This window comes from Rattus norvegicus, chromosome 7, assembly GCF_021556685.1.
Source record: "Rattus norvegicus strain SHRSP/BbbUtx chromosome 7, alternate assembly SHRSP_T2T, whole genome shotgun sequence".
NCBI lineage: Eukaryota > Metazoa > Chordata > Mammalia > Rodentia > Muridae > Rattus > Rattus norvegicus.
This window is the reverse complement of record NC_141540.1, coordinates 78,486,952-78,514,079: the sequence shown is the minus strand read 5'-3', so window position 1 is coordinate 78,514,079 and position 27,128 is coordinate 78,486,952. Positions and strand designations below refer to the sequence as shown.

At 44.3% G+C, this 27,128-nt stretch overlaps 1 protein-coding gene across 12 annotated transcripts in view; it reads left to right on the top strand.

The window, feature by feature from the left end:
- Ncald (neurocalcin delta) overlaps positions 1 to 27,128 on the top strand; it is a 435,285-nt gene that overhangs the window by 136,186 nt on the left and 271,971 nt on the right. For 10 of the 12 annotated variants that reach the window (XM_087558795.1, XM_087558789.1, XM_087558788.1 and 7 more), the window contains one exon: positions 10,561 to 10,615. The gene's annotated coding sequence lies outside the window, so the exon portion shown is untranslated. Of the gene's footprint in view, positions 1 to 9,028; positions 9,230 to 10,560; positions 10,616 to 27,128 lie in introns of those variants that run through there. The other 2 variants (XM_087558793.1, XM_087558800.1) reach the window with 2 other exon arrangements.

The window sequence follows — 27,128 nt, the reverse complement described above, 5'->3', positions numbered from 1 at the left end:
GTGGATGTAAGGACCTAACTCAGGTCCTTTGGAAGAATAGGATGTACTTTTAACTATTGAGGTACTTCTTCAGGCCTGAAACATTCTTCCAAAGTATTTTTAAGCTTTATTTTATGTTTGTGTATGATGCTCATGCAGTGTCTGCGTAAGTCTGCAGAGGGTACAGGATTCCCTAGAACTGGAGTTACAGATGGTTGTGAGCCTTGTGGGAATCCAACATGGCTCTTCTGTAGGAGCAAGTGCTCTTAACCCTGAAGCATCTCTCCCAGTGCTTATGTGTTTTATAATTGTCATAAGCAAGCGTGCGTCCTTTGAGATAGTGTGGCATCTCACTGTAGCTCTCAGGTGCTGGGGACCCAAGGGTCTAGACATGAGTGTATCCCGTGTCCAGTTTATCCTGCCAGGAGCATGTGTCCTCAGTGCTTATTTTCTCAGGTAATGTTTTGAAATCTCTTTAACTGTCCCCTAGACATGATAGACTTGACCCGAATCATGCGGTTACCATGGTATCCAAAGACAGCCTCTGGAAGCTCATCGACTTCTCCAGACACAGAGGCGGTAAACTGCTTTGAAGGAGCATTCTCCACCTCAGCGGTCAAGAATAGAAACAGTATTTATCCGAGGCAGTGAGACTGACTTACAGGACTCCTCTGTAGAATAATTCTTTTTAATATTTCTGCCAAAAACTGTTCGGCGGCTTGTGGACTTTGCATTGACTGGCGGCAGCTTTTCTTTCATCTCTCATCTGAAAGCTTCTTTCTGAATAAAATAGAAGGGGAGTGACCCCGGCTAGGAGATCCTTTTACATTGCCGGGAGAGGTTAAAGCAATCGAGCCACCCTGTTTATTCCGGAGCGAAAATGAGTCTGCCCAGGAGAGAAAGACAGATCCTTGTTCTCTCTGAGCACCTACTCCCTTCTGTGGAGTTCTTTGTTTTTGCAGATTTCTCATGTATATTTCCGGTTAGGAACGCAGTCCGACGGGATGGACGATAAGCTGGCTGACATTGTGAAGCAGATGAGCAAATTTATTAGCCGATCATTTTTATTGACAAGAGCCTCAAAAATTGACTTTAACGAGAATCTGCAGCACAAGGACAGTTTATTAACCTTGGTGCTCACCCGTGTGCTCGATCGCAAGCATTTACCTTCCATGCCAGCTGCGTTGAAGCTCCAGCTTCATCTCGGCATCCTCCCGCATGGCATTCCCAACGCTGTTAGCTTTTCCCGGCCCTCGCTACTTGAGCTAATGTATAACATGTTCTCGCACAGAAGCAAGAGTAAACTGTTCTTATTTTTAGTGAAATAATTCTTTGATGTTAATCTAATTTTCATTAATTTCTAACTAAATTATTGAAAGGATTGGGCTCTTATAAATTCTCATTGTTTGAAACGTCTGCTGCATTGCAAGGCTCGGGACCACAAGCTTTTTGCCTTAGAGTTAGGAGTCAGGGACCGTTTAAGCCAGTAATTTCTATTGTGTGCGTTCATGTACCAGTTGGCTATGGCAAGCACTTTTAAAACCACTGTTATTTGAACTACGAGGGGGGTAATAACCTCCTGGAGGCAGAGACTGGAGAGTTTTGTTTGTTTGTTTTCAGGCCCTGCCCCCTTCAGATGAAAGGATCAAGGGACCCATAGGAAAGGCTTGTATCTCACTTTCCACTCCTATGTTCACTTTCCAACAAAGCCACACCTCTTAATTCTTTCAAATAGTGTCCCTCCTAGGTAACCAGGTATTTAAATCTATGAGTCTATGGGGCCATTCTCATTCAAACCACACCTTGTCTCCAAATAGAAAGAAAGGAAAAAGGAAAAAGGAGAGAAAGAATAAAAGTAATACCAGCACTCCATGCTCCACCTCTACCTCTGCCCTCCCCACCCCTGCCTTTGCACTCCCCACCCCTGCCTCTGCACTCCCCACCCCTACCTCTGCACACTCCACCTCTGCCTCTGCACACTCCACCCCTGCCTCTGCACACTCCACCCCTGCCTCTGCACTCCCCACCCCTGCCTCTGCACACTCCACCCCTGCCTCTGCACTCTCCACCCCTGCCTCTGCACACCCCACCCCTGCCTCTGCACACCCCACCTCTTTCTCTGCACACTCCACCCTGCCTCTGCACTCCCCACCCCTGCCTCTGCACACCCCACCCCTGCCTCTGCACTCTCCACCCCTGCCTCTGCACTCCCCACCCCTGCCTCTGCACACCCCACCTCTTTCTCTGCACTCCCCACCCCTGCCTCTGCACTCCCCACCCCTGCCTCTGCACACCCCACCTCTTTCTCTGCACTCCCCACCCCTGCCTCTGCACTCTCCACCCCTGCCTCTGCACTCCCCACCCCTGCCTCTGCACACCCCACCTCTTTCTCTGCACTCCCCACCCCTGCCTCTGCACTCTCCACCCCTGCCTCTGCACACTCCACCCCTGCCTCTGCACTCCCCACCCCTGCCTCTGCACACCCCACCTCTTTCTCTGCACACTCCACCCCTGCCTCTGCACACTCCACCCCTGCCCCTGCACTCTCCACCCCTGCCTCTGCACACTCCACCCCTGCCTCTGCACACCCCACCTCTTTCTCTGCACTCTCCACCCCTGCCTCTGCACACTCCACCCCTGCCTCTGCACACTCCACCCCTGCCTCTGCACACCCCACCCCTGCCTCTGCACACTCCACCCCTGCCTCTGCACTCTCCACCCCTGCCTCTGCACTCCCCACCCCTGCCTCTGCACACCCCACCTCTTTCTCTGCACTCCCCACCCCTGCCTCTGCACTCCCCACCCCTGCCTCTGCACACTCCACCCCTGCCTCTGCACTCTCCACCCCTGCCTCTGCACTCCCCACCCCTGCCTCTGCACACCCCACCTCTTTCTCTGCACTCCCCACCCCTGCCTCTGCACACCCCACCCCTGCCTCTGCACACTCCACCCCTGCCTCTGCACTCTCCACCCCTGCCTCTGCACTCCCCACCCCTGCCTCTGCACACCCCACCTCTTTCTCTGCACTCCCCACCCCTGCCTCTGCACTCCCCACCCCTGCCTCTGCACACTCCACCCCTGCCTCTGCACTCCCCACCCCTGCCTCTGCACACTCCACCCCTGCCTTTGCATGCTCCATCTGTTTGCCACACCCGACAAACAATAGCCAGCATTTTTCAAGGTTTCTCTTCTTTGTTTTTTCTTTTAATGTAAGAAACTAAATCCAGCGACTGGTTGAAGGATGAATCATTCTAGTTAATTGGAAGAGAAGATGAACTTTGACATAGTTTCAGTTCTGTCTTCTTTAAAAAGTCAAGTAATTATGTAGCATTTAGCATTGATAAATTATTGCTTCCATCTTTATCCCAACCTGGGTTAATATTTTCTGAGTTCAGTAGGACCACATTTTTCAAAATATTCAATGAAGGACCAACTACTGAAGCTCTAACTCAGGAGCTGAAATCCTATTTTTCTTTAATAAGATTTTATTGGGGGGAGGGGGGCCTGGAGAGATCACTCAGCAGTTAGGAGAACGTACGCTCTTGCAGAGGACCTGAGTTCAGTTCCCAGCACCCACATTGGGCAGCTCACAACTGCCTGTAACTCCAGCTCCAGGGGATCTGATTCCTTCTTCTGGTCTCTGCTCACCTAAACTCACATGCTCTTACCCACATGCAGACACATGCCTACATGTGTATACACATAATTTTAAAGGAAAAGATTTCATTTTGAAATAATTTTATATATACAGAAAAGCTGAAAGAAAGTGCAAAGAGCTCCTAAGCTTCCTTTCTCTAGCTTCTAATATTAATATCTCAAAAAACACAATATATTATCAAAACTAGTAAGTGGATATATATATATATCGTAAATATATATGTAAATGATATATATGTGCCAAGCTTCAGGCTGCTCCGAAGATTTCCTATTAATGCTCCCTTCTGTTCAAACTTAGATGTCTCTTGAGCTATAACTGTTCTGTCTCCTTAACTTTCTTGGGTGCACAGTATTTTCTTCACTTTTAACAAGTTCTGCTGCTTTTGGAGTAGTACGTTGCACTCTTCCCAAGTTCAGCTCTTATCAGTCAGGGACCTAACAGAGCACGTCTGTACACATTGGAGCATCCTGGAGAAAATTGAACAAAATGATGTTTACCACACCGTGGAGATAGGTGGAAGGGAAAAGATGAAGGTTGTTAAGGCAACCTGGAGGTCTCTACAAGCATTTACTCTCCTTTGGAGCCGTGCTGGGAGCAGAGACTGCCCAAGCAGTTAGTTGTCAGAGATGTGTATTAGAGAAGTAGCCCCTTAGAGAGTGAGGAGCGTGAAGTCCAAATGTGTGTGAGAAAGCAGACCTGGGCTTCCGCTCCCTCACCTAAATCTCCTAAACCATTTTAGTAAACAGGAGGCAGGGATAGACGTCTTATTTCCTGGTCACAGGCACAAAAGGAAAGGTAAGAAATTAAAGACATTCCTATTCAGTCTTGGAAACTGTCCAGTTTATCAACATGTGGCAGGTTCAGCAAGTATAATGGCATGAAAACTGCTCTGTCCAGCTAAATAAACAAACATCCAGACTGAAAAAGGAAGCATCACCTCAGGTAGTTATGGCATCGATAATAGGTTTTTGGAGAGAAATCGACAACCTGAAGACATTTGCATAAAATAGTGCCCTCCCTCCCTCCTTCCTTCCCTCCCTCTTTTCTTCCTTCCTTCCCTCCCTCCCTCCCCCCTCCTTCCTTCCCTCCCTCCCTCCTTCCTTTCCTCCCTCCCTTCTTCCTTCCTTCCTCCCTCCCTCCCTCCCTCCCTCCCTCCCTCCCTCCCTCTCTCCATCCCTCCCTCCCTCTCTTCCTTCCTTCCTTCCTTCCTTCCTTCCTTCCTTCCTTCCTTTTTTCCCCTAGTTTGTGACTTGGCTCTGGGCTTTGAAAAAGTGATGGCTACTTCTTCCCAACAAGAGCAAGTTAAAATTTGGAACAAAAAGATTCTGGAAATGTAATTTGCTCTTTATTTGAACTGCACCGTAATTAACCCAAAGGAGCTCTTGTTGCTCGGGGTGGGGTGTGGGGTGGAGGGGACACATCAATGAGTGACTCTCCGGGTGTTGGCAGCCCTGCTGCTTTATGCTGTGCTGTTTTGGTTTTGGACAGTGGCAATGAGCGGATGAGATTTCGTTTCTGTGTTTCAGATGAGGAGTAGGAACTCAAAAGGCTGAATATCAATCAGTGTTTGCTTTTTTGACATTAAATACATTAAAGTTGCCCCAAACAGAAGGTTCTGTGTGGACTCATTGCTACCTCCCTCCCACCCCTCCCAGAGTACAGATCTCGAATATGTATGGGTCTTGGGCATTAGCTCCTCATCTTCCTCTTGGAAAGAATCCCTTGTGCATTCATTTTGAGCGTGGTTGCACTGAGTCTTTAGCAAGATGGAGCTTTCTTCTCAAGGTTTGAATGAAGAAAGTTAACTGAAAGGTCAACTGCAGACCTGAGGGCAGGCTCACAGAAATAAATGAGGCATCTCTGGTGGGAAATCAGCAGGAGTGGGAAGCCATTTTTATCTTGGTTCAGGGCGGTGAAAGAACAAACAACGGGGCCTGGTAAGGGCTGTAATCCCAGGCAAAGGGTCACTCAGCAGAAACTGCATGGGCGAGGGGATAGTGCTGTTATCAAACTCTACAGTGTGAGGAGAGCGAGGGGAACATTAGCCATTGTCTGCCCTCCCCTGCTTGGGAAAACCCCAGAGAAGTGAGAAGGAAGGAGTGTGGGCAATACCGGTCAGGGGATGTGCTGTGGGGTGTACAAGATGCTACTAACTGGTCCATCGCAAAGGAATAACCCCCCGCCCCCAATACCAGCTAACTGGCCCAGATTACTATAAATTTAGGTTTGGAGGAAATCCAATCTAGATGTATTAAACTAATGAGCAAATTAAGTCTTTAAAGAACAGTTTTAGAGTTTTAAAATGAATTACTCTTCCCCTAGCCTGTTGAGGTTATAGTTTGTAAACACCCATGTCCTTGAGTTGATTAGCCTCTTAGAATGTTGAGAAACATATCATCCTTCAGCACTATGGAGGTCATTTATTTCTGGAACCCTGCCCTCAAGACAGCAGTTACCCTAACTGGCAATTTCAGAGTTAAAATGGCCATCACGGCCTGTGTGTTATTGCCCTAATGGGTTGGCTCTGTTAGAGCTAAATGTAATTACTAAATAATCACTTCCAGTTGCCCGTTGATTGTTTGTGCATGAAATATTTAATGAAAATGGACCCAAATGCTGCAGCCATGGAAAGACTTCTGGGGAAAATATTGTGTTTTCTCTTACCCTAGTGGCAGGTTATTTGAAAACAAACACAGAGCGACCTTAAATGTTTATGGCAACTCACACAAAACCTGGTTCCAAGATTGCTGTAGACCTTCAGGCCTAAGGCTCAGGGACACAGAAATAGTTAGCGTGGCAATTTCAGGGAAGGGGCCGGAAGATTTCGAACCCAGGGCCTTGTGCTTCCTAGGCAAGCGCTCTACCACTGAACTAAATCCCCAACCCCCCCGGAAGATTTCTTCTTTAACCTTGGGTTCAATGGGTGACACATGGGCAACGCACCTCCAGGAAAAGGAGTTCATATAGCATTTCCCTTTTCTTCCTAGATGATCTCTGGGAAGCCTTAGTGTCTGCTTGCCACCTACTCTACTGTGATACTGTGATATGTTTATTCTAAATAACTCAGTGCTTCCTTTCCGTATTGGTGTTAGGTTCTTGGTCAAAGCTCCCTTTATTTAAAGTTCCTGAAAGCAAAAATCATGTTCATTAAAATACTATTTATTCACGTTGTACATTTATGTAGAATCTTATTAGGCCAAACTGTGCTTTTATTGTTCCTTAGCCCAGGAAGGATATCTGGTGTATCTTCATTTTTAGCCATGCAGGAAAATACTGAGCTAAAAGGTCAAAATATGGTCATAATCTCATGAGTGAGTCACTCTACTGGTCAGCGAGCCAGACCAGGGTCTTTGACTCTCATTGCTTAAATGAATTTAGTTGAAATTTTAAACAAAGCTAAAAAAAAATCTGTCTAGCACACGTTACAAAAGGATTGTCACTGCTTCCCAAGATTTAATAAGTGACTCACCGTTTCCTATTTTAAGCAAACATCGTTACCTTTGTTGTCGTTTTGGTCTTACCACAGCACGCTATAGGCTGCCCGTGACCCAAGAGTCTGAAGCCCTTGACTTCCGGCGTTGGCTGTGATATATAGATGCTCCTGACTTTTACAGTGCCTTTTGCTTGCTTTCAAGGTGGCTTCCTATGTTAGTTGGTGGCAATCACAGCACAGCTTGAATTCTATTGCCTTTTGCATCCCTCAAGGTCAGTTGGACATCATATTGTCTTCCTTAGTCCTTTAGAGAAGACCCATTTCCCTTCTTTCTGTTAGCTCTGTAGCCAGAGTCCCTCCCTCGGCCTGAGCAATAAAGCTAGCCTCTAGTCAGCTTGCCTGTCACAGGGTGCCCTGGCTCCTGCCACCAATAGTCTTCCTGGACACCACATGGATCAGGCTGTGTCTCTTTTTAAACATGTTCAGTCGCTTCACAGTGACAGTTGACAGAATGAGATCAACAGAAGTTTCTGTTTGCACATGTTGTGAGCAAGACCCTGTGGGAGGTGCTGTAGGAAGGTGACTGTGTCACCTTGCTGGCTCTACACTGTGTTCTTCTTCAGCTTGTGATTTCCTGGATAACAGGCATTGCATTTGTTAGCTGGAAACACACAGGACCAATCAGGTTTCTAGTCTTTATTATATATTGTAGCCCATGAAACTGATAGGGTGAATAGCTTAGAAAATCACATACATGGTGCCCCCCAGTTGGCCCAATGGGACTCTGATATTTTTTTAACTAGAGTTCTTTTAAGGATTTGCAGGTTATAACAATTTTGCACCACCTCAGTCTTGATTTAAGGAACACTTTCATGGATGTCAACCTACTACCTGGTACTGTATCAAACTCTTGGCATATATGACAAGTAAGGTCCCACCAAGAAAGACAATGAGGAGCCCCTCATCATAGACAAACACGGGTTTGTTACCATGTTGCAGGATCAAAAGATGTCTGTCCTGGAATGATGTGACATTAGGAGGAACATGGGCAGAGTGTCCAGGATCACAGGCAGTTCTTTGTCTGTGACTGGTCAGAATTTACAGACTAAGAAGTTTCTGGAATAATCAAAGGTCTTGTCTTTAGGATGCAGAACGGAGCAGAGTCATGCAGGCTGTAATGCAGTCATACTAAGAGTCATGGGTCTGAGTGAGCTAGTGCTGTGTCTGATCTTAGTTCATCCCACCTTCTGTGGTTTGAGCAGTTGTCTGTGTTACGAGTCATTGTACACTTTTACAAGCTGTGGCTTTTGCTTTAGTTCCACGTCCCATTTCACATGCTGGCTATAATGACTTTACTATAAAAGAAGAAGAAATACCAACACAGTGTCTCTCTCCGGGGACTCCCCAGTGATTGATATATGTTATAATAGAGGCAAGAACAATGTGTTCCCGAGCTCAGAAGAAGCTACTAATTTTTTTAACATACCTTTTTTGTTGTTGTCCTTGCTGTTATTTTTTGAGACAGAGTCACATTTAGCTCAGATTGGCTGTGAGTTTACTTTGTAGCCAAGGCTGGCTTTTGAACTCTTGACCCCTCCCCCCCACTTCGACATTCCAGGTACCCTTGATTACAGGTACGTGCCACCACATCTAACTAAGCATACCATTTTGTTGAAATTCTCTAATATACAAGGTTCTATGTACATTATACAATAAGCAAGTTACACACCTTATTTTCTTTAATTCTAATAATTGGAAGTTGATGATACTTTTCTTACTCTTGTTTTAAAGTAAAGAAACTGAGATGAAAAAAGGTTGAATACGCATTCCTGGTTACCCTGCCGAGACACAAGGGCCTTGGACTCTATTAGACAAACATTTACAGGGCACTCTCCTCGTGCTTCTTGTAATCTCAGAAAATAAAACTTAGAAGTAGCCGTTACCTTGGAGGGAACTGAGAGGCAGGAATGTGAGCTTGCCCTGGGATCACCACACTGGACACACAGCAGAGGAGGATCTAGAGTCAGGCAATGAGGCTGTCGGTGGATTCAGGACTTCTCTTTAGCCCTGTCCTGTGGTCTGGACTTCCATATCACTGTTCTTGGCCACTGAACAGCTCAGGACCTGAAGAGAACTCCACTGAAGCATTGAACTATGAGGTAGGGCTTGGAGGAAAGATAGAATGATTTCTGTATGGATCAGGCTCTGATATTCCATCAGGCAGGGGGGCTTGAGTAGCCCAGGGAACCAGAGTGGTGCTACTGGGCCAGAGAACAATGAGATTTTGAGTGCAAAAGATGGAGAAACAGTAGGGGGCGTATGTGGCAACCAGCAGAGCTGGAGGTAGGAGTAAGGACCAGACTGGGGACTTCGTTTTTCTCACATGTGACACAAAAGGATGCACTTCTCAACATCACACTTGGCTCCAAATGATCGTTCTGGAAAGGGACCAGCAAGGCTACTCTGCTGAAGGCAACTTCAGAGTTTCGAGTCTGTAGGAAACAAAAGGAGCTGCTGGAAAGAAGGGAGTGGTGCTGGGACGGTCCTGAAACCATTGCTTTGAGGAGCACGACACTCATTTTAATGTCTATGTCCCTGAAAGCTAATGATAAAAGATGTCCCTGCTTTCAATCAGTCTTGAGTCTGAAAGGACATTTTTTTTAGTTCTGGGGAGGTGACACACATTTAATGTTAACATCAATCTTACAGGGTAGACACTGTTCATGTCCTAATTATGTAAGTGAGAGAGCGGCCTCAGGGACTTCAAAGGTATTGGGTGGGAGGTAAAGCCAAGGCTTCCAACCAGTTTGATTCTAGCCTTTGTTCTGTTGCCTCAAGAGGTTTGTGTCTTAGGAAATGTGTGCTTAGGCTATGCAAAAGGCCTCCAACACACCGCAATTTTGTGTCCTAGAGAGACTGGGGTGGCAGTTGAACCAAGGCAAGAGGGATTTTCAGAGTCAACTTATCCCTTCCCAGTTCCAGCTCAGAATTATTCTTCTCTGCATGCCTCCCACCATGGAATTTCCTGGCTTAAAATAGCTGTTTCAGCAGAGTGTCAGTCCTTAGATCTCAAGTTGTTCTTCAGAAGCTTCAGACTAAAATCCTGGTCCCTGCTTGCTGCTTGCTGGCGCTCCTCCTGGGGATACCAGTTCATTGGCTAATTATCGGTTAACTTCATGCTGTCCTCCCTCTCAGTGACCAGTGTTTCACTGATTTCCCTAACTAATAGCAGGTGCCCTCATCAGGAGGTGCAGTCAGCGAAGGTCTTTGCTGACTAGGGACTAGTGGTGAACTTAGTTAATTTTGGTGTGTGGCATTCTAAATACTTGCAGTGGCAGAGAAAAGGTGGAAGTGACACACAGGGATTGTTGTATTCTTGAGGCAAAGGGATGTTTTTTTGTAGGTCACCCCCCCCAGAATGCACTTATAGATTGGCTCTATTAATTACCGTAAAAATGACTTTTCCCTCTGTCCCTGTTGCCAATGGCAGGTGGAGTGTCCTATGAGAGCCTGAGACAGAGTGAAGCCACCTTGGATCAACGTTGGTAAGTTCCTTAAACTTTCTGCAATGACTTCATTCATTTCTCTCTCTCTGTGTGGGTTTATATGTGCACGTGGAGAACAGGGCTTGATTTCAGGGGTTGTTCAGGGGATTATCAGCATGTACCACACCCGGTTTTCACGTGGGTGCTGGGGATTGAACCCTGGTTTCTGGGTTTGCACTACACTGACAGGGCTATCTCCCCAGCCCCAAGATCTTCCATTCTGTGATGTGGTAATGCGAAGACTTAACCTCACAGTTTATCCTGATGATTAGGCTAGGCAATCCGTGCAGATCACTTGGCAGACACATTACTCAGTACGTAGTGAGAACTCAGCAAAAGACAGGAAAGTAAATACCCAGGAAATGGCTGTTGTGTGGTGGGCTTGGGTGTAGACGGTGCACTGCCCAGCTCCCGCGATAGGAAATGGACCCCCGGCACCCCTGTCATCACCCAGATAGTGGCCTTCCCCAGAACTCCCTTGTATGAACTCTTTAGTCTTCACTCCCATCCATGTTTATCCGTGCTTGTGAACGACACAGATGCTCATGACATGCTCAGGTTTATCTGGCTGTCAGTGCTGTTGTGAGAGCCATTTGTGCCATTAGGGCATGAGTCTGGAGAGTTGTCCTCTTGGCTGTTTGTCACAAAGGCAGGGACAACCTCAGGGGCCTTGTTTGTGTTTCAATTGTTAACATAGCATGTACTGGCTGTCTTTATGTTTTTTAGTATTTCTTAGAATATGTTGACATTTTCAACCTTTGTGAACAATGCATACATTTTAGTTTTAAAATTATATTAATTTACTGTGTTGTGCCGTGTGTGTGTGTGTGTGTGTGTGTGTGTGTGACTTGTGTGTGCCCACACAGGTATACATGTTTGCATATGTGCCACAGTGAGTTTTCTCAGGCTTGGTGGCAAATGTCTTACTGCAATGAGCCATCTTGGCAGCCCCAGGTTTTAGCTTTCCAATAATTTTAATAATAAAAATTCATAATTTTACTTGATCTTGAGACGTGATTACACTTCTATGTAAAAGAATTTAACTGTCTGTGATCAGGACAACAGAAAGGGGGGAGGGGGAGTAGGATGAGTCCTTTGGTCATCGAGCTAGATCCAGCATCTCCCTCTGCCTGGCCATCTTCCTCGGGTGAAGGCAGAGGCAGTTCCTGGCTGCACTCACTACTCAGATGGCTCACATCTGAGTGGTTTCATTGTGTGAGCATGTCGCCACATGAGGCTTTACTAAGTACTTTGCATATAACCTGACTCATAAGTCAGCTACTTTGGCAGGTTCTTATCCCAAGAAATTGGAATCTAGTCCAGGACCTAGACAGAAACTTCGAGCTGTGCTGGAATTGCTGACAATTGGCTTGGAAAGTTCCCGTGAAATAAGTTGTGAATAAGTTCTTAACATGTCTTCCTTTCTGCCTAAGCTTTAAATCAAACTATTTCTACAATTGCCAGGCAAAGAGCTAAACTAAAGCCAAGCTAGGATGGCTGGAGGGAACTATTTTTATTAAGAGAGACATCAAAAGGCAAGACTAGCCTTTGCCCATGGTAGGCAGTCTTAGGATGCTGGTCTGTCTGTTGTTTGCGGAGGGCACTTTGTCCCACGAACTGCTCACGTGTTAGCTGGTATTGAAATGGTTTCTGGAGTCTCTGTTATGAAATGTTGTTCACCCTAGTGCCTTGGGTGTCTAAGAGAACATGGAGTAGAAACAAAACTATTGACCTCTGGGGAAAGTGCTTAGTCAATAAAATATTTGTCAGGAGAGCATGAGGGCCTGAGTTCGATCCCCAGGCATGGTGGTGAGCACCTGGGATTCTAGTTAAGAGGATCTGTGGAACTCACTGGCCACTAGCATAGCCTGATCAGTGAGCCCCAGGTCTCATTAAGACCCTGTAACAATACCCAAGATATACACACACGCACGCACACACACACACACACACACACACACACATACACACACGTATCTAAAGAGAATCTCTATAATGCCTAAATCTTCATTTATCTCTCACCTCTTTACTTTGGACTTGACATAGGATGCCACCTTGTCTCTGGGGCAGCTGTGCCTTCTCTGTTTGCCCTTTCTGAAAGCATTTGACAGGGATGAACTGCTCTGTGCCCTCTGACCTGATTGGCACCCACAGCACAGTCTGGCAATGGTTGGTGCTCCCTTGCACAGTGACTGACTCTCCGCTTTTCGTCTTCATCTTCGCCGTCGTCGTCTTTTCTTCTTCTTCTTCTTCTTCTTCTTCTTCTTCTTCTTCTTCTTCTTCTTCTTCTTCTTCTTCTTCTTCTTCTTCTTCTTCTTCTTCTTCTTCTTCTTCTTCTTTGTCCTCCTCCTCCTCCTCCTCTTCTTCTTTCTCCTCCTCCTCCTCCTCTTTCTTCTTCTTCTTCTTCTTCTTCTTCTTCTTCTTCTTCTTCTTCTTCTTCTTCTTCTTCTTCTTCTTCTTCTTCTTCTTCTTCTTCTTCTTCTTCCTCTTCTTCTTCTTCTTCTTCTTCTTCTTCTTCACTTTTACATTCAAAGCTGGGACTAGCTGCGCAGAGCACGGTGACTCATGAAGGCTCTCGACAAACATATTGTGCTCAGCCTGCATGCTGTTCAGGTGAGCTGGGCTGGTATTTAAAGAAATGCGTTGTGAAAGGTTTTGTTAGCCCTTTCAATCTGGTTGTCTGAGACTATGAAACTTTAAAAAGCCTCAAAATCAGCGGAACGAGCACCGGTGCCTTTTCTTATTCTTCCTGTACTAGAAGCCAGGAGAACAAAGGGGCCAGGCCACATCTTTCTCACTCGGGCAGGGGGCTGCACGTGTTATGAAGTTGATGCAGCCATTTTGACTGAGGAAGAGAAAGGGTGAGGGAGCCAGAAGAAAGTGACTTAATTCACAACTAGGCTTTATATATAGCCCAAGATGTTTTGAAATAGTATTGTTATTAATTCTTTGAGAATTTCATAGAAGATACTTTGATCAAAGTCACCTCTTACCCTAATTACTCGTAGATCTAACCCCACCTTCCCAACCCATAACTTCATGTCCTTTTTGCCTTTAAAAAATAATCCACTGTCTCTAATTTGGGCAGCCCATATACTGCTGGGTGTGGGGCCATGCACTGGACCATTGTCCACCTACCAGAAGACACTCCCTCGAAAGAAACTGACAACCGTTCTCCTACAAGCCATCAACTGTGCATGGCTGACCATTAAGGCTGGAGGTTTATGAGCCCCTTCCTACTCTATGCTAGAATATTAAATGGCTTGGTTTGTGCAGGCGACCATAGCTACTGAGGTCATTAGTGCTGTGATCCTTTCATGAGCAGATGAGTGCAGTGGTCCTATCATGTGCAGATGAGTGCAGTGGTCCTATCATGTGCAGATGAGTGCAGTGGTCCTGTCATGTGCAGATGAGTGCAGTGGTCCTGTCATGTGCTGAAGACAACTTCCCTCTAGTCCTCCTCACCTGCTGGCTCAGTCATTCCATCCCCTGGTTCCAAGAGGTCCCCTGACTCTTGGGAAGAGGAGGCATGCTGTCCCATGTCGCCAAGCTCTCCTCTGATGCTCACTCTTCCCTTTGACCAGCTGTGAGGTTCTGCACTAACCACAATTCACTGAACTAGGAAATTTCTCTGATGAGGACTAAGCTGCACTAATAAGGATATAAATTTGAGGGCAGTTTATACTCTGTCCATTTGGCAGAACAATAGACACAGGTTAACTCCTAGCCTGTGTTCTCCCCAATCGTGGGCTCTTGGCCAGATTTACAGTGCCGAACATATGCTTCCTCTTGTGGAATATAGCCATGATTCTATTTGTTTGCTTGTTTGTTTATGTGCAGGGGGGTGGAGAAGGTATGGACTGCTACAGTGAATGTATGGAGGAGGACAACTTTTAGTAGGCTCTTTTTATCTTTCCATCCCATGGGTCCCTGGGATTACAATGAGGCCAGTGCCCCAACCTGCTCTGCCCTCTTGCTGACCCTAGCCTCTGATAAGAGAAATGACATTTTTTTGTGTCCTTGAAACTGAATGGGCCCCACAGTTAGCATTGGAATCCTTGGTTTTTACACAGTAGCATTATATCATAACATTTCTTCATGTTGCAAAATTGTTTTGTTAAAGTCATAGCATCCTGTCAAGTCAACGTGCTATGATTCTATTTTTTTAACTGTTATGAATCATGCTTCTATGAGCCTCTTTCACGCACCAAGTTTCTTGCTTTGCTTTTAGATGACTGTGTGCTACACCAAAAAGGAAAGACAGTCCCACGGTTCTGGATACCTTAGTGCCACAGTACTTTTCAAAGGGCTGCAATGGATGCATCTAGGGAACCTTTAGCTCCTTTTGAAAGCTGTGTGCCCCGTTCAGTGAAGTGGTATTTACCATTGCCTGATCATCTGTTCTTATTCTAAGTCTGAAACCGTGTCCTCCAGATCACATTCTCTGTCATGTACCGCACTGCCCACGGAAGAGCAGGGTACCCCATCAGGGTCTCAGTGTAGCACCACAGACAATGAATGCCCAAGCCAATGAGCAAACACCAATGTCGCTTATATTTAGCAAAGAACATGTAACAAAACAGGCTCCATCCGCATGGCTGGACTGGGAAGGGAAGAGCGCCTCCGGAGGACCTGTGTGCACATTTGCTCTCTTGTGTCTGTTTGGCCTCGACGCTGCCTTTCTGTCGCTCCTTACTGGCTAGCTCAGGTATTCAGCTGTCTTCCCAGAAGCCTACCAATCCCAGCCCACTCAAGACATGACTCTCCTTGCTGTCTAGAACCTTCCTTGGGAAGGTTCCTTGGAGTGTTTACTCACACTCATACTTCACACAGTAAGAAAAACACATGGTGGTTTGAAAAAAAGTGCCCCCCATGAGTCCCAGACATTTGAATACTTGGTCCCTACTTGGTAGTCTTGCCTGTGGAGGATTAGGAGGTGTGGTCTTGCTGGAGGAAGTGTGCACTGGAGGGGAGTGGGCATTGAGGGGAGGGTTGGAGGTTTCAAAGGTCAAGTGGCTGCGCCCAGTGCACTCTCTGATTCATGTCTGTGGTTTGAGATGTGAGCTCTCAGCCCTTACTGCCACCATGTCTGCTGTCTGCTGCTATAATTCCTTGCCAAGGTGGACTCTCATTGCTCTGGAACCCTAAGCACCCAATATACCTTTCCTTCAATACCTTGCCTTGGTCATGGTGTTTTATCCTAGCATTTGAGAAGAAGCTAATACAAATTCCAACTCTGAGATGCACAGGGTCTGCCTTCCTTAGGAGGAAAGGAGGGGATGTTCCCCAGTTGCACAGTAACACATCGGTCTCTGATACAAGATAAAGACAGTCATACTGGCAGCATGTTCCCTGTGATCTCTACAAGCCAGACACTGTCCCCTGCCCTTTACAGCTTCTCACCCAATGCTCACAGCTATAGGACTTAACTAACGTCCTCATGACTTTGCTTTCCATGGAGGAACTGACCATGAAACGTCTCAAGGAGCTTTCTAAATGTCATAAAGAGACTTAGCCTGTCTGGCTCTAATGCCTAGGCTTTACACTATTGTACCCCGAAGCTGTGGTCAGCTCTCAGCATTCAGAGGAATTAGTTCTAGGACCACCTTCAGATATCAAAATCTTCAAATGCAGAAGCCACCCATAGGAGATGGCATAGTATTTACCTATGGCTGTGCATATTCCTCTGCTTAAATCCACTCCAGATTACTTAGAACACCTAATACATGGTGAATGACTGTTCTATTATAACATCTTGGGAATGGTGACAAGGGAGAAAGTCTACACATGTTCAATAGAGATGCAGTTTGGGGAGGAGCAGATCCTTGTTTATCAGATCAGCATTGGTGTTTGTGTTAGTTCTCTGTGTATGTTCCCTGTGATCTCTATATTTATTATATACATCTCTATATTTTCAGTCTATGGTTGGCTGAATAGCTACAGACACTACGTACATGAAACACTCATTCTTTAGAGCTCTCCCCCATCTACATGGGTATGCACATGTTACATACACATTACATATATATAATATATAAATAATATAAATGTATTATAAATAAATATAAATATATTATACATAAACATAAATATAGTATAAATAAATATAAATATAATAATAAATATTAAATGATTATACATATAATCTTTTTTTTGTTAAAATAGAATTTGAAAATCATAGAAATTACCCATTTCTTATGAGTTTCTTTTTTAAACACAGTTTAAGGGTTTTTGGCTTTGTTTTGTTTTAGACGCTATCTGTGCTGTCTACCTGTGAGAGCCTGTTGTTCTGTATCTCCATATTGTTTTCGTTACTTCTTCTTATGAGAAAGAGATGCTTTGCGGTCAGCAGAAGGACAGCTTCGAAACTAACTGTACATCTAGTGTAAAAGGGTCTGATGGGTTGCTGACAGGGTGCCCAGTGTCTTAAAGAAGAGGGCAGGTTATGACTTAAGTTGCTTTGTAAGAAGCAATTTCTCGAGTAAGTGTGTGATCCTGCCCTTGGTTTGACTTTAAGGCACCGGCTTCCATCTTTGTTTTGCTCCTTGGGATATGCTGGTTCCTCCGACTGGCTTTTGCTTTCCAATGGAAAGACTGAGTGTGGAAAAAACACTCAGATACGAATCCCTTTTCTTTTGCAAAATTTGCTTGCAAGTTAGATATAGGAAGGTTTTTTTTTTTTTTTTGCCTCAGAAAAAAATAAATAGGCATTTTGTTTCATTTTGGTTTTGCTTGAGAAGAAAATGTCTAGCAATCGAGGTCACACCTCACAAGCAAAGCTGGTGTTCAAGCATCACTCAAATGTTCTGTCTAAAATGCTGCTAGGCCCTGCTCTTCAGTGAGGGGCGCTGACGGAGGTGAGCAGCAATCATTTGAGTGTCTGGGTTAGGTGTCAAGAGACCTGAGGTCAAGGCCATTTCTGTTGCTAACCAGCTGCTATGGGCTCAATACTTGCCCTGTGTTTTACTGCCTTTATCTATAAAAGGGGGTTTATACTAAATGTTTCCTATCAAGAACAGTTAACACAAGAGAATGTTGAGTGCTGGAAAACTTTAAGGTCTAATCTATGACGGTATTTCTCCAGGCCTCTTGATGTATCTAACAGGGCATCAGGACCCACCCTCACATGTGAAGTGACTCTCACATGCCCCCAATACTAATTCCAATTGTCTGGCCAGTCAAAACTGTCCAATTAGAGAATATGTCTTCTAGATTAGGCTATTGTTAAAATAAGAACATTCCCTGGAGTCTCTTCATTAGAATGTGCCTTAATTATTCAATTGATTTAATATAGTAGCAATAATCTAGCATAAAAGAGATTGTCCGTACTGAGCAGGGTTTGGAGGGGTGGGAGGAGGTGAAGACAATAGGGTTTGGCTCTGTTCCTCCAGGACCTATAATCAGTGTCTCTCCATGAATGCCAGGTGAACACTGGACTGACTATTGTTAAAGTTACAGAGTTGAAAAGGGGAGTGGGGTTTCTGTCAGCTACAGTAGCCAGGGTTTAGTTTCTGCTTTCTGTTTTTAAAAATCACAATCAGGCCTGAAGAGGAATTCGTGAGAAGGCAGACTGATGAAAGAGATAAGTAAGGAAGGGCTTGTGGCCTGCGTGGCTTAAAGTGTAGAGGTGGGACCCACTGTGGTGGTTTGGAAACAACTCAACAGATAAGGTGGAAGCATGGTGCTGTAAAACTTGAGCAAAGGAAACCAGATTTAGCTCAGCCAACAACAGAGAAGAGAATTTCTCATAAGAGAGGTATTTCGGGAACTTTATGTGGTAAGCAAACAATTTGAAGAGGAAAGATCCAGGAAACCTGCAGAGCTCTAACCTCCACCCTTGAGTGATAGTGAATGGGCTTTTTCAGAATTTGACCTCGTGGTGTTTCTAGGGATAAATACTGAGTACAAATACTCTTGTCAGCAAAAATAAGCAGCTTGGGAAGAAAGAAATATTCCAGGATCCTAAAGAGCAGGGGTGGGGCTTGGGCCATCCGCCATGTGTGTTCTCCATTCTAGGTGACCTTAATCTGTATCTCCTTTCCTCTCTGACTTTTCTAGCTCTCAAAATGGAAAGTGTCTTAGGTGGTAAAAAGTCACAGTTGCTTTTGGAGAAATATATTTAGACCCCCATGCTTTAAAAAGTACAAAAACTATAGAATCTGCCTCATCCCATATTTCTCTGACCAGTAACTGAGGACCTATTTAACAATACCACATGGGATTAGCTATTGCCACATAGCAAATGACTCCCAAGCTGGGACTTGCACAAACTCACTTATTTATCTTCCCTCCGTCTCTGATCTAAGATGGTCCCAATGGGAAGGCTCAACTCTGTTCATGGCTTCATCTGGAAGCTATAGGACCACCTCCTAGATGCCATACCAACGTTGCTGGCAAGTCTGTCCAGACTGTTAACAGTGTTTGAAGGTCAGGGGTAGAAATCTTTAGATCGAAGGTCATGGGAACATTGGTTTCTCTCTGTGTGGACCTGCCCACAGCTTCTTGGCTTTCATATAACTTGGTTGCTCTTGCAAAAGTAGAGAGAGAGTGGGTAAGGGAGAGAGAGAGAGAGAGAGAGAGAGAGAGAGAGAGAGAGAGAGAGAGAGAGAGAGAGACTCAGAAAATGAGTCATGATATACCTGGAAACAAATCAACCATGGAATAACCCAAGGAGTCATGGGGGGAAGGGAACACAGGCTTTTGTTGTTTGATTTGTTAGACTAAACAGCCCTTATCCACACATGGGATAATACAAGATTCCAGATTGCATGGTGATGGTCTGTCTTGATGTCAGCCAGATTTTGCAAGATGACAACAAATAGTGTAATGTATCCCCCTGGAAATTACCTAACAAATCCCTTGCTCTCCCCTGAAGTACACCTCTCTACACCTGATGGCAACACCACTTTACAACTTAGATCCTCTCTAAGGAAACAAGGAAAACATCTTCCAACGTCTGCTCTGCTCTCATTACAATAGAACAAACTCTTGGCCTCACCGTTAATTACCAGAAAGTGAAAATGGTGATTTGCTCTGGGATTAAATACTCTTTTTACATTTAAAGTATTCCAGTATTCCCGTACAGTCATGTTCAAAAGCACCGCAGATGACACGGGAATGGACTCTCTGAGGGATGTCAGGACCAGGCACTGTCCCTTTATGGGCTCTTATATGTGGCCTCATCCAGAGATCTGCACAGCACTTAATGGGAAACATGGCAGACGTAGGCAGGTCTTTAAATCTGCCTTAGGAAATGGATACACAAAGATATTCTTCAAAGGGAGAGGAAGTCAAGCTATGCTTCTTCAGTACCTGTCCAGGAGCTGGTCTATAGTTCTGTCAGCAAACCCATCTTTACTGGAGATGAGCAGGTGAGATATTAGCAAGTTTAGACTTCTGCTAAAAGTTCTCTTCCCTTCCCACAATCCTTGGGCCTTCCAATGTGAGCATTAGTTGTTAGAATGGTTTTGTTTTTCTCTCCATGGTTTGCCTAATTATGTCAATGATTTCATGAGTCTAAAGAGAATGTCTATTTCATGGCTCAGCATTTATTTCAAAGTGTCCTTTAATGTGACATCTATACATGAGATGGCAGGTTTTTAGTTGTTGGATGGAGGCTTATTGTTCCTATGTGGAAAAAATAAACTAAATTGCAGATGAAACATGAGCTTTATAAAAGCAAGATTCAAATAATCCATGTGTGCAAAGCATTTGGTGGTGATGGTGTCAATGTTTTTATATTGGATATTTTCTAATTTACATTTCAAATGCTACCCCCTTTCCTGCTTTCCCATCCCTAAAACCATTATCCCATCCCCCCTTCTTCTTCTATGAGGGTGTTCTCCCCAAAACACCCCCCTTCCCACCTCCCCATCCCGACATTCCCCTTCACTGGGGGATCCAGCCTTGGCAGGACCAAGGGCTTCTTCTCCCATTGGTGTCCAGCAAGGCCATCTTCTGCTACATATGCAGTTGGAGTCATGGGTTAGTCTATGTATAGTCTCTTTGGGTAGTGGTTTAATCCCTGGGAGCTCTGGTTGGTTGGTATTGTTCTTACGGGGTTGCAAACCCCTTCAGCTCATAAAGTCATTGTTTTTAATAGTCATTGTATTAAGAGTACACCATTGTGTAGATGTACCACATTTTCTGTATCCATTCCTCTGTTGAAGGGCATCTGGGTTCTTTCCAGATTTGGGCTATTATAAATAAGGCTGCTATGAATATAGTGGAGCATGTGTCTTTGTTATATGTTGGGGCATCTTTTGGGTATATGCCCAAGAGTGGTATAGCTGAGTCCTCAGGTAGTTAAATGTCCAATTTTATGGTTGTACCAGTCTGCAATCCCACCAACAATGGAGGAGTGTTCCTCTTTCTCCACATCCTTACCAGCATTTGCTGTCACCTGAGTTTTTAACTTTGATCATTCTGACTGGTGTGAGGTTGAATCTCAGGGTTGTTTTGATTTGCATTTCCCTGATGACTAAGGATGTTGAACATTTCTTTAGGTGCTTCTCAGCCATTCGATGTTCCTCAGCTGAGAATTATGTAGCCCATTTTAATAGGGTTATTTGGCTCTTTGGAGTCTAACTTCTTGATATTTAGATATAGATATAGATACAGATATAGATATAGATATGTAGGATATTTTCCCTCTATTGTATGTAGTATTAGTAAAGATCTTTTCCCAATCTGCTGGTTTCTGTTTTGTCCTAATGACAGTGTCCTTTGCCTTACAGAAGCTTCATAATTGTATAAGGCTCCATTTGTTGATTTTTGATCACAGAGCATAAGCCATTGTGTTCTGTTCAGGAATTTCTCCCCAGTGCCCATGTGTTCTGTCTCTTCCCCACTTTTTCTTCTATTAGTTTGAGTGTATCTGGTTTGATGTGGAGGTCCTTGATCCACTTGGACTTGAGCTTTGTATAGGGTGATAAGAATGGATCGATTTACATTCTTCTACATGCTGACCTCCAGTTGAACCAGCACCATTTGTTGAAAATGCTATCTTTTTTAAACTGAATGGTTTTAGCTCCTTTGTCAAAGATCAAGTGACTATAGGTGTGTGGGTTAATTTCTGCGCCTTCAATTCTATTCCATTGATCTACCTGCCTGTCTCTGTACCAATACCATGCAGTTTTTATCACTATTGCTCTGTAATAGAGTTTGAAGTCAGGATTTATTGTTGAGGATAGTTTTAGCTATCCTGGGTTTTTTGTTATTTCAAATGAATTTGCACATTGCTCTTTGTAACTCTATGAAGAATTGAGTTGGAATTTTGATGGGGATTGCATTGAATCTGTAGATTGCTTTTGGCAAAAGGACCATTTTTACTCTATTAATCCTGCCAATCCATGAGTATGGGAGATCTTTCCATCATCTGAAAGCTTCTTCAATTTCTTTCTTCAGAGACTTGAAGGTCTTGTCCTACAGATCTTTCACTTACTTGGTTAGAGTCGCACCTGGGTAGTTTATGTTACTTGGGACTATTGTGAAGGGTGTTGGTTTCCTAATTTCTTTCTCAGCCTGTTTATCCTTTAAGTGAAGGAAGGCTACTGATTTGTTTGAGTTAATTTTATACCCAGCTACTTTGCTGAAATTGTTTATCAGACTTAGTAGTTCTATGTGGAACTTTGGAGGTAACTTAAATATACTATCATATCACTTGCAGATAGTAATATTTTTTTGACTTCTTCCTTTCCAATTTGTATCCACTTGACCTCCTTTTGTTTTCTGATTGCTCTGTCTTCAAGTACTATACTGAATAGGTAGGGAAAGAGTGGGAAGCCTTGTGTAGTCCCTGATTTTAGGGACTTTGATTGCTTCAAGTTTCTCTCCATTTAGTTTGATGCTGGCCACTGGTTTGCTGTATATGGCTTGTACTATGCTTAGGTATGGGCCTTGAATTCCTGTTCTTTCCAAGACTTTTATCATGAAGGGGTGTTGAATTTTGTCAAGTGCTTTCTCAGCATCTAATGAGATGATCAAGTGGTTTTTTTCCTTTGAGTTTGTTTATATAGTGTATTACATTGATGGATTTCTGTATATTGAACTATCCCTGCATTCCCTGGGATGAAGCCTACTTGATCATGATGGATGATCACTTTGATGTGTTCTTGGATTCGGTTTGTGAGAATTTTGTTGATTTGTGGAAAGATACTGTGCAAATTTGATTTTGTCATGGAATATCTTGGTTTCTCCATCTATGTTAATTGTAAGTTTTGCTGGATATAGTAGCATGGGCTGGCATTTGTGTTCTTTTAGGGTCTGTACGACATCTGTCCAGGATCTTCTGGCTTTCATAGTCTCTGGTGAAAAGTCTGGGGGTAATTCTCATAGGTCTGCTTTTATATGTTACTTGACCTTTTTTCCCTTACTTCTTTTAATATTCTTTCTTTATTTTGTGCATTTGGTGTTTTGACTATTATGTGGCAGGAGAAATTTCTTTTCTGGTCCAATCTATTTGGAGTTCTGTAGGCTTCTTGTATGTTTATGAGCATCTTTTTCTTTAGGTTAGGAAAATTTTCTTCTATAATTTTGTTGAAGATACTTACTGGCCCTTTAAGTTGGGAATCTTTGCTCTCTTCTATAGCTATTATCCTTAGGTTTGGTCTTTTCACTGTATCCTGGATTTCCTGTATGCTTTGGGTTAGAAGCTTTTTGCATTTTACATTATCTTTGACTGTTGTGTCAATGTTTTCTGTGGTATCTTCTGCCCCTGAGATTCTCTGTTCTATCTTTTGTATTCTGATGGTGATGCTTGCATCTATGACTCCTGATCTCTTTTCTAGGTTTTCTATCTCTAGGGTTGTCTCCCTTTGTGATTTCTTTATTGTTTCTATTTCCATTTTTAGATCCCGGATGGTTTTGTTCAATTCTTTCACCTGTTTGGTTGTGTTTTCCTGTAATTCTTTAAGAGATTTTTGTGTTTCCTCTTTAAGGGCTTTTATCTGTTTACCTGTGTTCTGCTGTATTTCTTTAAGGGAGTTATTTATGTCCTTAAATTCCTCTATCATCATCATCATCATGAGATTGATTTTGAATCCAAATCTTGCTTTTTCTGGTATGTTTGGATATCCACTATTTGCTTTGGTGGTAGAACTGGGCTCTGATGATGCCAAATAGTCTTGGTTTCTGTTCCTCTTGTCATCTGGCTGCCCCTGATGTTAGCTGGTCTTGCTGTTTCTGACAGTGGCTTGACCCTCCTGTAAGGCTGTGTGTCAGCACTCCTTGAGATTGGCTTTCTCCCAGTGGGATATGGGTCCAGAGGGCTGTGGGACCAGGTCAACTCCAGGCACAGGCAGAAACCAGAAGGTCCTGTCCCAGACTTCTCCTAGGTTCGTATGTCCTGAGGACTGCATGTGGGTCCCTCAGAGCAGAAGTGGTGGTCTTACCTCTGCTCTCAGTTGTGTCAGCGCTCCTGGCAACTGGGTTTCAGCTCTGGGCGCAGGCAGAGACTGGAAGAATCTTCTCTCTGACCGCTCATAGGTTTCTGTGTCCAGAGGGCTCTAGGCAGGTTCCTCTTGGGCCAGGAATGTGAATAGAAGTGGTCTAGAGAACTTCTTAAACATGCTAATGAAATGGAAAATCTTTAGGTGCCCTCTAAGTTCCATGCTCCTGAGTCTAACTGATGACTTTTGTCATGGGTCACCAAGAGGAATGATGTCAAGGAGAGGTGTCCAGCATCCCAATGCATGGAATGCCTGAGCTGTCACTTACATGGGCAACTGAGTCACAAATGTGCCATCTGAGATAGTGGCAGGAATGGACTCCTTGAGTAGAGTTGTCCCTCAGAGTCATAGACAATCAGCAAATAACTTTCTTTGGATTGGAGGGCATCAAGCGCTACCTCCCCCCACCCCTTGCCCTTGAGGAAACCTAACTAAGCGATCGGTGTGCTATGATTTCCTCAAATGGGTTCTGCCCAGCTATTGCCATGCTCACTGACTCCTAGCTTGTCCCTAATCTAAAGCACTGAGGGGAGGGTGTGTCTGGAGTCTGTTAAGCCCTGTCCATTGATGGGAAAAACACCCTTAATACTTGTTGATCTCCCAGGTTTTTGAGAGTTTTTTTCCCCATCATTTAGAAATAGTTGAACATTTTCTGAATTAAATCCTCAACTGTTCTCACTTAAAAACCTCCACACTTATCACCTCTTCTAGAGAGCAGGATTTTACTTTTATTATTAAGGTTTTTTTTATCATGTATTCTATACACAAAACTGTTTATCCCAAGATATAAATTGCTGTATTAAATCTCTTTATGCCATTATACCATAGGCTGGAGGATACCTTCTTGTAAATGATGGCTCCCATTAAGTAGAGATATTTTGGCATTAAAATTATTAGATAGCTTAAAGAATTTGAGATACAGAACCACCCAAGGAATAAAGAATGGGCAATTTTTATCAACTGTACATAACCAGTTGATTTCTTTCCTCCGTTCCTGGTCCTTCGGTGTGCATGGTTTTTTAGAAATGTCGCATAGAGGCATTTATGAAGAATACAAGACTGAAAATAACATTGCAGATTCCAGGCAGGGAAGAGTTACACATTCGAAAATAATTCAGACTTAAGACTTATTTGCAAAGGTGTTTTTGTGGCTCAAAATCCAATGAATAACCCTTATGGCTGAAGCCACACAAAGATGTTATGGAAGATGTTATACATAGGGAAGTGGCTGTGCCTTCAGCAGAATGGCATGTGACCCAGCAAGGAAGACTGTCAGAAGATATCTTCTTTTTGATTAGCTGTAGAGATCCTTCATGGAATATACTAGCCACAACCCAGAGAGAAGACAAGAGAGCCTGATGCTACATTCCGTAACACTCAGCCTCTTAGAGAGAAGCCTGGAGATGGCTGGAGAGTAGATTGGAGGGCCAATGACCACGATCCACCACAGCAGGCAGACACAGCTCTATAGCTTTGGCTTGCTAGTTTTTTCATACAAGGTCAGGCTCGTCAAATGGGTCTAACTGCATGGTGAACCGAGTACCACTTTCTGTCTAATAGGTTAAGGGTGGGTTGTGTAGGAGCTGGAGGAGAATAGCAGACCACAGCCTGGAGGGGCGGCCTAGTGGTTAAGAACATGTACTTCTCTTGCTGAGGACCAGAGTTCAGTTCCCAGGACCCATGTTGGGCAGATCACAACTGCCTGTAACTCCAACCTGGGGAGATCTGATGCCTTCTTTTGGCCCCTGTGGGCATTATGCTTACATCGTGCACACTGCCCCCTCCCATGCGCACAATTTAAAATAAACAATAAACCTTAAATAAAAATAAGGAGTAGAGGAGAGAACTAAGATAGTCAGAGCTTTTCCTAAAGAACGGCCTTTTAGCTGTCCTAAATCTTGAGAAAGTCCCTGAGATAGCTGTCAGGGGTTGGGGGGTGGGGGACACACACCCATCAGAGAGAGGAGAGAGATGTTTAGTGCTGCCGAGAGGCAGAAGGACAGGGCTCTAGAGGTGGGTGAAGTTCTCTGATAAATGTGCTCAAAAGGGAAGCCCATTGTGTCTGGGAGTTGTTGATCTGGTAGAATCTGGCCACATGAGGATATGGAGTTGTTTATTCTGCAGCTTCTTTCTTCCTTGAACATGGACTTATCTCTATTATGCTTGCACTGTGGGTCCGCGTGGGCTGCCTTTGGGTGTGCAAGAAAAGAACTTGTGCCTAGTGACACCTTTACACTTTCTGACATGTGCTAAAAAGAGGGCACAGGAATTTTCAAGGTTACAGCCTTTGATAAGAAGCCCAAATGCTCAGTTGGTTAAGGTACTTGTGGGGACATGGAAGGGGTTCTGTGGCTATGATCTCTCTCTCTCTCTCTCTCTCTCTCTCTCTCTCTCTCTCTCTCTCTCTCTTCTCTCTCTCTCTCTCTCTCTCTCTCTCTCTCTCTCTCTCTCTCTTGAAGATAGAAGCAGTCAACTGCACAAGTACCCTGTTGTCTTGTCACCATGCAGGATTGCTCCAGCCTCCCTTGCTTTCAGCACACAAAGAGGGTCGAGGCATCTTTGCTCTGTGAACATCTTCAGTCCCAAAGTATGAAGAGGAGCTGGCATGTGGCAGGCAGGACGCCTACTCCAAAGCAGTGTCTGAGGGCAGACCTGGTGTCTGGCTTCAGGATTGGGGCTGAGGTGGACTCCTTACGATAAAATAAATAAAAGTAAACTCAGCAACTATTACTGAGAAACTATCCACAGAGAGGGCAGTAGGGCAACGCTTAGACCAAGGCATCCTCCTGAAGCTGGGTTCTAGTCTATGAGGGAGCTGTGTTCACTGGGTATAGCTGATCCCATATCGCTGGACTGGGAAGTTTTCTATGGTCATTTCATTTGGAAGCCATGTTAATTTTCACAGGCTTTGGGTTCAAATATTCTCAAAGGAAGCGTCTTGGCAGGAGGATGACCAGCTGTGTACATTTCAGTTGTCTGATTCATCCATGAGAGAAATTAATCCCTTCTTGAGCAGCTGGTTTTCTGGATGATGCGACAGAGCTCCTGTGATGGAAAGTAAAGTT